At 39.1% G+C, this 11,324-nt stretch overlaps 1 pseudogene; it reads left to right on the top strand.

Annotated features, from left to right (window-relative positions):
- Positions 1-1,137: 1,137 nt before the first annotated feature.
- LOC142841276 (small ribosomal subunit protein eS25 pseudogene) lies at positions 1,138-1,512 on the top strand (annotated as a pseudogene).
- The last annotated feature ends 9,812 nt before the right edge of the window (positions 1,513-11,324 follow it).

The raw sequence follows: 11,324 nt of genomic DNA, 5'->3' as shown, positions 1-11,324 counted from the left end.
AAGAATGTCATCAAAAACCACTAAAAGAGTCAGAAACAAAGAATTTGGGGAAGTTCATACTCTAACTATAAGAATTCCCAATGACACTTCAAGTTTTTGTTCCTTTTGAACTTTCTGAACTCTGGGTACTATTACTCAGGAAATCCTGGATGAAGACATAGAAACACTGGACATATTTTGAATAGCCTATAATCTCAAGACAGAATTATACTTTACAATGTTAGCTATTAAGGCTAATGACAAGATTTTTATGAAGATAGTAAAGAAACAAATTCATGTTTTCATATTTTTCTTTTTTTTCAGTTTTTATTTTTCGAGACAGGGTTTCTCTGTGGCTTTGGATCCTGTACTGTAACTAGCTCTTGTAGACCAGGCTGGCCTTGAACTCACGGAGATCCACCCGCCTCTGCCACACGAGTGCTGGGTTTAAAGGCATGCGCCACCACCACCCGGCCCCCAGGTTATCATATTTTTAAAGAATTCGAAAGCTTCACCAAGCTTTCTGAAATGTTAGCTCTAGTAAGTCTCTTCAGAATACCTGCATCTATATTCAAATAGATCCATATTTACCACACTACACAAAAATCATGTCCAAATGGATCAAAGACCATAACCTAAAACCAGATACACTGAACCTGTTAGAAGACAAAATGGTAAATAGGCTTGAATTTGGCATAAGAGACAATGTTCTGAAAATAACCCCAGTAGCACAGACACTAAGATGAAAAATTAATAAATTAGACCTCATGAAACTAAAAAGGTTCTGTAAGGGAAAGGACACCATAATTGAACACAAAGAGGCAGCCTACAGTATGGGAAAAGATTTTTTTCCAACTCCATTTCTGAGAGAAGACTATATTTTTTAAAATATATATTTTAAAAAAACAAGATCTCCTGAGTGAATTGGGAATGTGAGGATCATAGGAGAGGGTAGAAGGCAAGAGGAGAAGGGAAGGGCATAAAGAAAAATGTATAGCTCAATAAAAACACTATATATATAAAGAATTCAAGAAACTCTATATTTAAAAACAAAATAATCGGCTGAGGTTTCTGGGACTGTTGGTGAGCCGGGCTTCCTTTTTTCCCCCGACATCTTAGGGAGGCTGCAGTGGTCGTCGCCACTCTCCGAACTTCATCATGCTGCCAAAGGATGGCAAGAAGAAAGATGCCGGAAAGTCAGCCAAAAAAGACAAAGACCCAGTAAATAAGTCCAGTGGCAAGGCCAAAAAGAAGAAGTGGTCCAAAGGCAAAGTTCGGGACAAGCTCAACAATCTAGTCCTGTTTGACAAGGCTACATACGACAAACTCTGTAAGAAAGTTCCCAATTATAAACTTATTACTCCAGCCGTGGTCTCTGAGAGACTGAAGATTCGTGGTTCCTTGGCCAGGGCAGCTCTTCAGGAGCTCCTTAGTAAAGGGCTTATCAAGCTGGTTTCAAAGCACAGAGCCCAAGTAATTTACACCAGAAACACAAAGGGTAAAGATGCCCCAGCTGCTGGTGAAGATGCATGAACAGGTTCAATAAGCTGTGCATTTGGAAAAATAAAACTTTATTAAATCAAAAAAAATCTTTTTAAAAAATGGAGTATGGATCTAAACAGAGAATTCTCAATAGAGGAGTCTCAAATGGCTGAGGAACACTTAAAGAAATGTTGAATATCCTGAGCCATCTGGGAAATGCAAACCAAAACTAATTTGATATTCTATCTTATACCTGACAGAATGGCTAAGAATAATAACACAAGTGACAGCTCATTCTGGTGAAGATGTGGAGCAAGGGGATACTCCGTAGGAGTACAAAATTGTAAAGTCACTATGAAATCAATATTGGGTCCCTTAGAAAACTGGGGCTTGATCAACTTTATTCATGAGAGTCAGAAACTAGAAACAACCTAGATGCCCCTCAATAGAAGAATGAATAGAGAAAATGTGGTCCATTTACACATGGAGTACAATTCAGTTGGTATTTTTAAAAATGACATATGGGCTGGAGAGATAAATCAGTGGTTAAGAGCACTGGCTGTTTTTCAGAGTGATGTAGGTGGGTCTTCTTTTTATGTGTTGCTTACATTGTTTAATTAATAAAGAAAACTGCTTGGCCTGATAGGTCAGAACATAGGTAGGCAGGGAAGACAGAACAGAATGCTGGGAAGAAGAAGGCAGTGAGGCAGACACCATAGCTCTCCTCTCTGAGATGGATGCAGATTAGAATCTTCCCGATAAGCCACCACCTTGTGGTGCTACAAACACTAATAGAAATCGGTTAATCAAGATATGAGAGTTAGCCAAGAAGAGGCTAGAAATAGTGAGCAAGGCAGTAATGTAATTAATACAGATCTCTGTACTTCCGTACACTTATTTCAGGTGTAAAGCTAGCCGGAGAGAAAAGCAGGCCTGTTCGCCTTATCACTACATCAGAGGTACTGAGTTTAATTCCCAGCAACCACATGGTGGCTCACAACCATCTGTAATGAGATCTGGTACACTTTTCTGGTCCGCAGGCATACAGACAGACAGAACATTATATACATAATAAGTAAATAAATCTTTTTTTTTAAATGACAGTGAAATTTGCAGGCAAATAGATGGAACTAGAAAAAAACATACTGAGTAATGTAACCCAGACTCAGAAAGGTAATATAACAGAGAAAAAGAAAGATAAATATGGTACATATTCAATTATAGAAGGATATTAGTCATTAAGTAAATGATAACCAAGTTACAATCCATGGACCCAGAGAGGTTAGGTAAACAAGAGGGTCTAGGGGGGACTCAGAGATAACCCTGGGAAGGGAAAATAAAATAAATTTTGTGTATGGACTGGGAACAGTTGGGGACAGATGTGGGAGAATCAGGAGTAAGGCAATGAGGATGAGGAAGATAGTACAGGTAGAAATGGCTAGAATTGTGGCTTTGGAGGTGGTGTGGAAACTTAGAATGTATGAAGGTAATCTTAATGAGGACTCCTAGTAATGGGGGATACAGAGTCTCACATGTCCTTCTCTCGTGGCCAGATGAGACTTCCAGAAGTGGGACTGGGTTGTATTCAATTAAGCTGTTGGCCAAGGAGGTCCCATGGAAATCCTCAAACAACCCAGGTTGTTGCTAACACAATGGGTTGCTCTCTTGAAACTGACAGTGGGGCCCTATTGCTGAGGACAATACCCATACAACTCACTGAACATGGAGAATTGCATCTGGCGCCTACATGGAGGCTTCACCCCTACATTCTCATGTCTTTGGTACACGCAGGTACTCTGAAGGCTACCAAAAGAGAAACATAAAAGCCAACTCAGCCATAAAATGTTTTACCTTCAATCTGTCCTACTTGCAAGATATACTAGAACAATGGTGGCACAGAACTTGTGGGAGTAGCCAACCAATGTCTGGTTTGACTTAAGGCCCACTCCACAAGAAGGAACCCATACCTGACACTGCTTGAGTGACCAACAACCAGAGAATAGATACTCCAGAGACCTAAGATAAAAACCCAACACTATTGGTCTTTAAAAAAAAGTATCCATAAAATTGTTCCCAATTGGCAGGTGGTGGTGCTTCACACTTTTAATCCCAACACTTGGGAGGCAGAAACAGGCAGGTTTCTATGAGTCCAAAGCCAGCCTAGTGTACAGAGTTCTAGGACAGGCAGGACTGTTTTATAAAGAAAAATTGTCTTAGAAAACAAAAAAAAATGACTCCCAATGAAATTCTGTTATATTCATAGATCAGTGCTTTATCTTCCAGCAGCATATGGGAACAGATGCAGTGACCCACACCCAGACATTACGCAGAGAGAGACAGAGTTTAAATGGGAGGTCCATCAAATCCCTCCTCTTAAGAGCTCAGGGGATCCCATGGAGACTGCAAGAGCAAAAGAGGATGGAGGACAACAAGAGAACAATATAAATCAACTAAGCAAACACATCTAAGCTAAAAGAGACTGAATCAGCACTCACAGGGTCTACATGGGTCTTCACCTGGTCCTCTGCATATATACTATAGCTATTAGCTTAGTATTTTTATGGGTTTCCTAACTGTGAGAACAAGTGGGTCCCTGACACTTGTGCCTGCTCTTGGGACTCTTTTCCTCCTGTTGGACTACCATATCCAACTCCAACATGATAGTTTTTGTTTCATCTTACTATGTTTTATTTTGCTATGTTTGGTTGTTATCTCTTGGAACCCTGTCCTTTTTTAATGAGAGACAGAAAGAGAGTGGATCTGGAGGAGAGGAGAGGTAAGGAGGAGGAACTGGGAGAAGTCTAGAGAAGGAAAACTATAATCAGAATGTACTGTATGAGAAAAGAATCTATTTTTAATAAAAGGAAAAAATAATTTTTTAAAAAAGTTGTCTGCCAGCTTGAAGTTGTGGTGGTTATTTTTCATGTCAGAGACTTTTGAATTAAGTTGTTTTATCAAGAAACTATGTAATCATAAAAATCTGATGTCCCATGAAATGATTTCTAGTAAATTATGCCTACATTATGATCTAGTATTTCCTTCCATATGCTTACTTCCCGGCTGTATTTTTAACTTTAGTATAAGAAAGAAGAGGCAGAAACATAGTCTTTATCATTTCCCTCATCTCCTCCTTCCTCTTCATATACTAAATTTTAAAATGCATCCATGAAAATCAACAACCATTAAACACACACAAAAAGAAAATCCACAAGGTGGTATCACCTATCATGTAACAGCCATTAAAATGGATATTATCCAACCACACTTCTGCCGCATACCTTGTCCTGTTCCCCATTGCCTCTCCCCAGCCCACCCCTTATCTATTCCTCCCAGTGGATAAGGGATCTCATGGGGAGTCAACAAAATCTGGCACATTAAGTTAAGGCAGGACTAAGCACTTCCTCACTGCATTAAGGCCGAGCATGGCATCCCAACATAGGGAATGAGCTCCAACAAGGAAGCACATGTACCATGGATAGATCTTGATCCTACTTCCAGGGCCCTCTGATAGTCTAAGCTCTACCACTGTTGCCCACATATGGTCAGTTGGGTCCCATGGAGACTCCATAGCTGTCACTCTAGAGTTGATGAGTTTCCATCAACTGTCTCTGTAGATTTATCCATCATGATCTTGACCTCCCTTGCTCATATATTCTTTCCTCCCTCTCCTCAACTAGATTACCAGAGTTCATCCTGGTGCTTGGTTGCGGATCTCTGCATCTGGTTCCATTACATACTGGATAAAGGTTCTATGATGACAGTTGGGGTATTTACCAATCTGATTACAGGAGAGGTCAGTTCAGGCACCCTCTCCACTGTTGCTAGGAGTCTTATCTGGGGTAATCCTTGCAGATTCTTGGAAATTTCCCTAGTCCCATGTTTCAATGTAAAATGAAATTAAATAGAATAAATAAAAAAGCAAAACAAAACAAAAATAATGGCTATTATCACAACTAAAACAGGTAATGAGTGTTGGTACACATGTGGAGAAATGAAACTCCAGTGTACTTTTAGTAGGAATACATACTAATTCAAGCATTCTGCAAAATAATACAAGAATTTCTCAAAATATAAAACAACTACCATGACATAACAACGACTTTTATGAGTACAAAATGAAATTTCTTCACTCTATGTCCATTGAAGCATACTCATATGACATATGCAATACATGGGAATATTATGCTGAGGAAAATAAGCCAGACACAGAAAGGGAAATACCATGTATCTTGTAGTCATATCAGAGTGCCACAATAGCCCAGCATGGAATATAATAAAAGTTTATTTATTTGTGAATAAACTCACAGTAAGGGTAGCAATCCACAGTCCCGTGTGCACTGGAAACTTGAAACCGAATCCAGCAGAAAAAAAAAGGCCATGCATGCTTTCCAGCTGCACTTTATAGTACCTTAGATCATTCCCAAAATGGGCTGGTATCTAAGACTATTGACTGAAGGAATCCCCACACCACCTCCCCTTTTTGTCTGAATAAGAGGGTTCTAAGCTTAATATATACAGTAAGAACAAATATCAAGTATTGTCCAGGGAAAAGGAGAGGCAAAAACATACATAAAATTAGGACTACAACCAGAATAAACAACATCAACCAGGAAACATATGCTAAATGTTCAGTTTATGGTAATTAGCAAATAGTGGAGATTATTTCAATAGTTATCCTATCCTAAGGAGTCTAAGTCTTATATTACAAATGTCTTCACTAAGTCATGAGAGGAAAGTAGCTATGACTATCTAGTGCTCATCCCCAAAGACTTGAATAGGGAAATAATATTTCCTGAGTAAGCAGGAAGTGCAATCAAGTGACTCCCAAAAGGTGCAAGAAATGACATGGGTTGGTAGAATTAATGCTGTCAAAATGGCCATCCTACCAAAAGCAACTGGCAGATTCAATGCAAAAATTCCAAAACAATTCTTCACAGAAATTGAAAAAAAAAGACAATTTTCAATTTCATGTGAAAACACACAAAAATCCAGGAAATCTAAAATAATACTGAATAATAAAAGAAGTACTGGGGATATCACATCCCATATTTCAAGTTACAATACAAAGCCACAGTAATGAAAACACCATGGTATTGGCATAAAAATAATTACGTTGAATAATGCAATAGAACTGAAGATCTAAATATAATTACACACATGTATGAACACCTGATTTTTGACAAAAAAAAAATCAGAAACAAAACCAAAAACCACACACTAGAGAAAAGACAGCATTTTCAACAAATGGTGATGAGCAAAGTGGAAGGATGCAAGTAGAAAGGAGCAAACAGGTCCATATCTATCACCCTGCCACAAAATTCAACTCCAAATAGATTGAAGACCTCAACACAAGGTTGGATACCCTGAACCTGATTGCAGAGAAAGTGGGAAGTAGTAATGAACTCATTGGCACAAAAGGCATTCTGGACAGTACACTATTAGTGCAGGAACTAAGATCAACATTTTAATTAGAACAAGTGGCAGGTTACAGCATGGGAAACTATTCCAACTACACATCCAACAGAGGAGTAATATCTAGAATACAGAAAAGTAACTTAAAACGAACACCAAGCAAACAAATAATCCAGTTTGAAATCAGAGTATAGCTAAACAGCAAAATGAAACAGAAATGGCTGAGAAATACTTAAATCAATGTTCAACATCCTTAGTCAGCTCGGAAATGTAAATTAAAACTACACTGAGATTTCAAATTACCCCATTCAGAATGGCCAAGACTATGGCAACTCTATACATGAAACATTTAATTGAGGTGGCTCACTTACAGTTTCAGAGGTTCAGTCCATTAGCATCATTATGGGGAGTATAGCGGCATGCAGGATGATTTGGTGCTGGAGATGAGAGTCCTACATCTTGCAGGCAATAGGAATTCAACTGAGTGTCACACTAAGTGAAACTTAAGCAAAAGAAACCTCAAAGCCTATGGTGACACTTTTTCCAATAAGGCCACATCTACTCCAACAAAGCCACACCTCCTAATAGTTCCACTCCCTATGAGATTATGGGGGCCAATAACATTCAAACCACCACTGCATTGTCTTACTTAGGATTTCTATTGCCATGAAGAGACACTATTATACGCAACAGCTCTTATACAGGAAAACATTTAATTGGGGCTGGCTTATAGTTAATTAGTCCACTATCATCATGGCAGAAAGCATGGCAGCATTCAGGCAGATATGGTGCTGGAGAAGGAGCTGAAATTTCTACATCTTGAGCCAAAGGCAGCAGGAAGAAATTGACAGTGGGCCTGGACTGAGCATTTTAAACATCAAAGTCTCCCCCCCTCAGTGGCACACTTTCTCCAAGAACACACCTACTCCAACAAAACCACACCTCCTAATAGTGCCACTCCATATGAGCTTCTGGGGGCCATTTTCATTTAAACTGCCATATTCCACTCACTGCCCCCTATAGCGAGTACTCATAACACAAACCAAAACTGCATTCAATCTGACTTCAAAAATCCTCCTAGTCTTTGAGTCTCAAAAACGTTTACAAGTCTAAATAAAGTTCAAAGGCTCATCTGAGATTCACGTAATCTCTTAACTGTAACCCCCTATAAAATTGAAATGAAAAGATCACATATTTCCTACACACAATGGCACAGAATATACATTACCACTCCAAAAGAAAGGGAAAGGATCATAACAAGAAAATACTGAGCCAAAGCAAGACTGAAAACCAGCTGGGCAAACTCCAAACGCTACATCTCTATGGCTGATAAAAGTGCTCTTCAGATGTCCAACTCCTTTCAGCTTTGTTGACTACAACACACTTCTCTTTCTTGGGCTGCTCCTACCTCCTGTTAGCAGCTCTCCTTGGCAGGTATCCCACAATTCTGTCATCTCCAACATCTTAGGGTCTTCAAGGCAATCCAGGCTTCACCTTCACAGCTCCATGCAATGACTTCTCTAAGTCTTCATTAAGGGACTCCCCTGACACATGCCCGACCTTAGCAGCTTTCCTTAGTCACTAAGGGAGATTTCCCATAAGCTCTTTTGGAATCCTTCACTCTAAAGCCAGAACCATGTGGTCAAAGCCGCCAAGTTCTACCGTTTGCTGGGGTTGAAACGTGGTCCTTTGTTCAGATACATTTTCATCAGCTTCTGGTTTTGATTGTTTCCTCACTGCCAAGGCATGGCTGTTCCTTGGCTCTTAAAAGAAAAGCCTGATGGTAACTGGAATAAGCAGTGCTAACCTTAGAGCCAACAAAATTAGTCCTCTTCCCCCACCACACACATCTATAAACTGCAAACATCTCCTTAGCAATGGTGGGGGGCCTGTGAGCCCCTCCCTCATCTGTGTTTGAATTTTGATTAGCTGGTTCATGAGCAGATCTAGTTCAGGTAATCACAGCTGCTGTGGCTTCATGAGTGCAGACAACTACTTTATGTCCAGATGACAGCATCTCACAGCACGCCTCCCCATCCTCCTTGTCCACTTCCTCCTTCATGCTGTTCACTGAACCTTAGTGCAGTGAGAACTGATAGCTTGATGTAGATGTTCAGCATGTGACCGATTACACACAACCTCAGCATTTTGCCAGTTGGATTTCTCTGCATTAACCACTGCCCGCTGCTGAAAGAAGCTTCTCTGAGCAAAGTTGAGAGCAATTAATACAAAACTCTCCAGTTTAGCCTCAGGCAGATTTTTTTGGACAAGGGCAGAAAGCAGCAAAATTCTTCATAAAAATGTCAAAAGATCAGTCTCTAGAACCCATACTAAAATTCTTCTCCTCTGAAACCTCTTATGCCTGGCCCCACAGCTCTAATCACCCTCAGCACCACTGTCTTCCATGTTCTTACTAGTTTGTCACATTAAACCCCCTTAAAGTATTCAACTGCTATTCTAATCCAAAGTTAAAGAGTAATTGGTCAACTTGTAACAAAACCCATTTATTACTTTTTGCAGGGCAGGCTATTAGCTTCATTTTGACTTGTTTGTTTTGTTTTGAATTTTTCTTTTGGATGATTGTTTGGGTTTGTCTGTTGGGGGAAGGAAGAAGGAAGAGATCAAGAAGTTCGGTGGTAAAGATGTGGAGAAATTTTAGGAGGAGTTGTGGGAGGAAGGAAATACAGTAAAAATAATATTGTATCATATAATTTTAAATAATTTTTAAATCACCCCAAATGGGTACAGGATTGTAATAAAAATTTCCTCATAGAAGATAATCAAATATCCAAAAAATGAAAAGACATGGTATTAAATATCACTAACTAGTTAGAAATTAAAATAAAACTACACTGAAATGTCATTTCATAATCATCATGATGCTTTATTATGTGCTATTATGACTATCATGAAATAACTAAGGCAAAGTAAATTTTAGGGAAGTACGTTTATTTAACTCATAATCACATGGATTTTCAGGGGAATGGCCATCAGCTTTTTAGTTCTGGAAATGATCTCTTGGCAGACTATATGTTTGGATGGGGATTACATCACAAAACACAAGCCAGAAAGTGATACAGAGCTCCAGAGTTCTTTTCCAAAGTTTGTTTTTACAAATTATCAGAAGTCCAGTTACTCCAATTAGGGCTACTTTACTTTCTAGTGAAAGGGGCCCCTTTCAGTGATCTTCAAGTCTTTCTCTGGGCACCAAGTTTTCCGTCTCACTGCCTCTTTAGCACACCCACACTACAGATGAATTTTCTAATACAAGGACACCTGGGGACACAGTCGTACCCTAAATCACACCCAAATCATAACATTCTGGCAGAAGAACAATGGCAGGGACACCGCAGAGTCTATATTTTATAAGACCATACTGCAGGAAGAAATCTACATGCATACACTGTGAGGAGCTTCCTCTGAGCTAATCTTAGTCTTGATGACATCCAAACTACTGGCTTAGGAGGAATCTTTTCACAGTGACAAAAAGATGATAAGTACAGACATAACACATAAATCTTAGAGATAAGACTGATCATCTAACCAGAGAGGCAGGACTACACTTTGAAATGACTGCCTCCCTATACTTCTCCTCCCTATATAATCTGCTGTTTAAGGATGAGAAGGAAAATAGATCTGTCTCCTCAGATTGCTTGCTTTCTGAATAAAGCACAGCTTAAAGATTCAGTTCCTGTTGTTATTATTATTGTTGTTGTTTTGTATTTGTGAAGGGCAGGACAATAGGCCTATTATAATTTGATACTTGGCCCTCCCAGGTTCATCTCCATTACATAATGAAAGGCATATTAATTCTTCCGGTAGTCAGTATCTAACTCTAATGTTACATCACAAGCCTGCCTCTTTAAGAGGCTGGTGAATCTAGGAGACAGGATCTAACATCCTAGAGAAATCAGGCCACAATCCCTATAGTTCTCTCTTTTGGATAGAGTTTAAAAGGGATGTTGTGCTCCTTCCTCTAAAGGAAATATAAGCTTATGATCCTACCCAATACCTGACACTTGAAATATAGGATATGCCAACATAATTGTATGGAAAATCCCATTAACCTCCTAACTAATAAGAGCCAGAGTATTTCCTTTATTCAGGGGACTACTTTGAAGGTTCTCTTTCTTTCCCCTTCAAGCTCCCTGTTGTCGATGACAGCTATATCTCTTACTCTTTTATTTTAATATCTCTTTTTAAGTTTTTATTTACTTTTTGATAATTTTATATGTGAGTACAAACTTCACATCATTTCCCTCCTTGTTCTCCTCCCTCCTATTCTTCCCATATTTCCTACTTCCTCTCCCTCTCAAATTCATAGCCTCTTTTCTTTAGTTATTATATATAAGTATGTTACAATAAATACATAAATACAGCTTGCTGAATCCACTTTGTGTTGCTTGTATTATGTCACTAGGGTTGACCACTTGGTTGATGTGGGAGTGTCA

This window comes from Microtus pennsylvanicus, chromosome X (assembly GCF_037038515.1).
Source record: "Microtus pennsylvanicus isolate mMicPen1 chromosome X, mMicPen1.hap1, whole genome shotgun sequence".
In the NCBI taxonomy this organism is placed as follows: Eukaryota; Metazoa; Chordata; class Mammalia; order Rodentia; family Cricetidae; genus Microtus; species Microtus pennsylvanicus.
The sequence above is the reverse complement of the archived record's forward strand: the minus strand, read 5'-3'. Positions and strand labels throughout refer to the sequence as shown.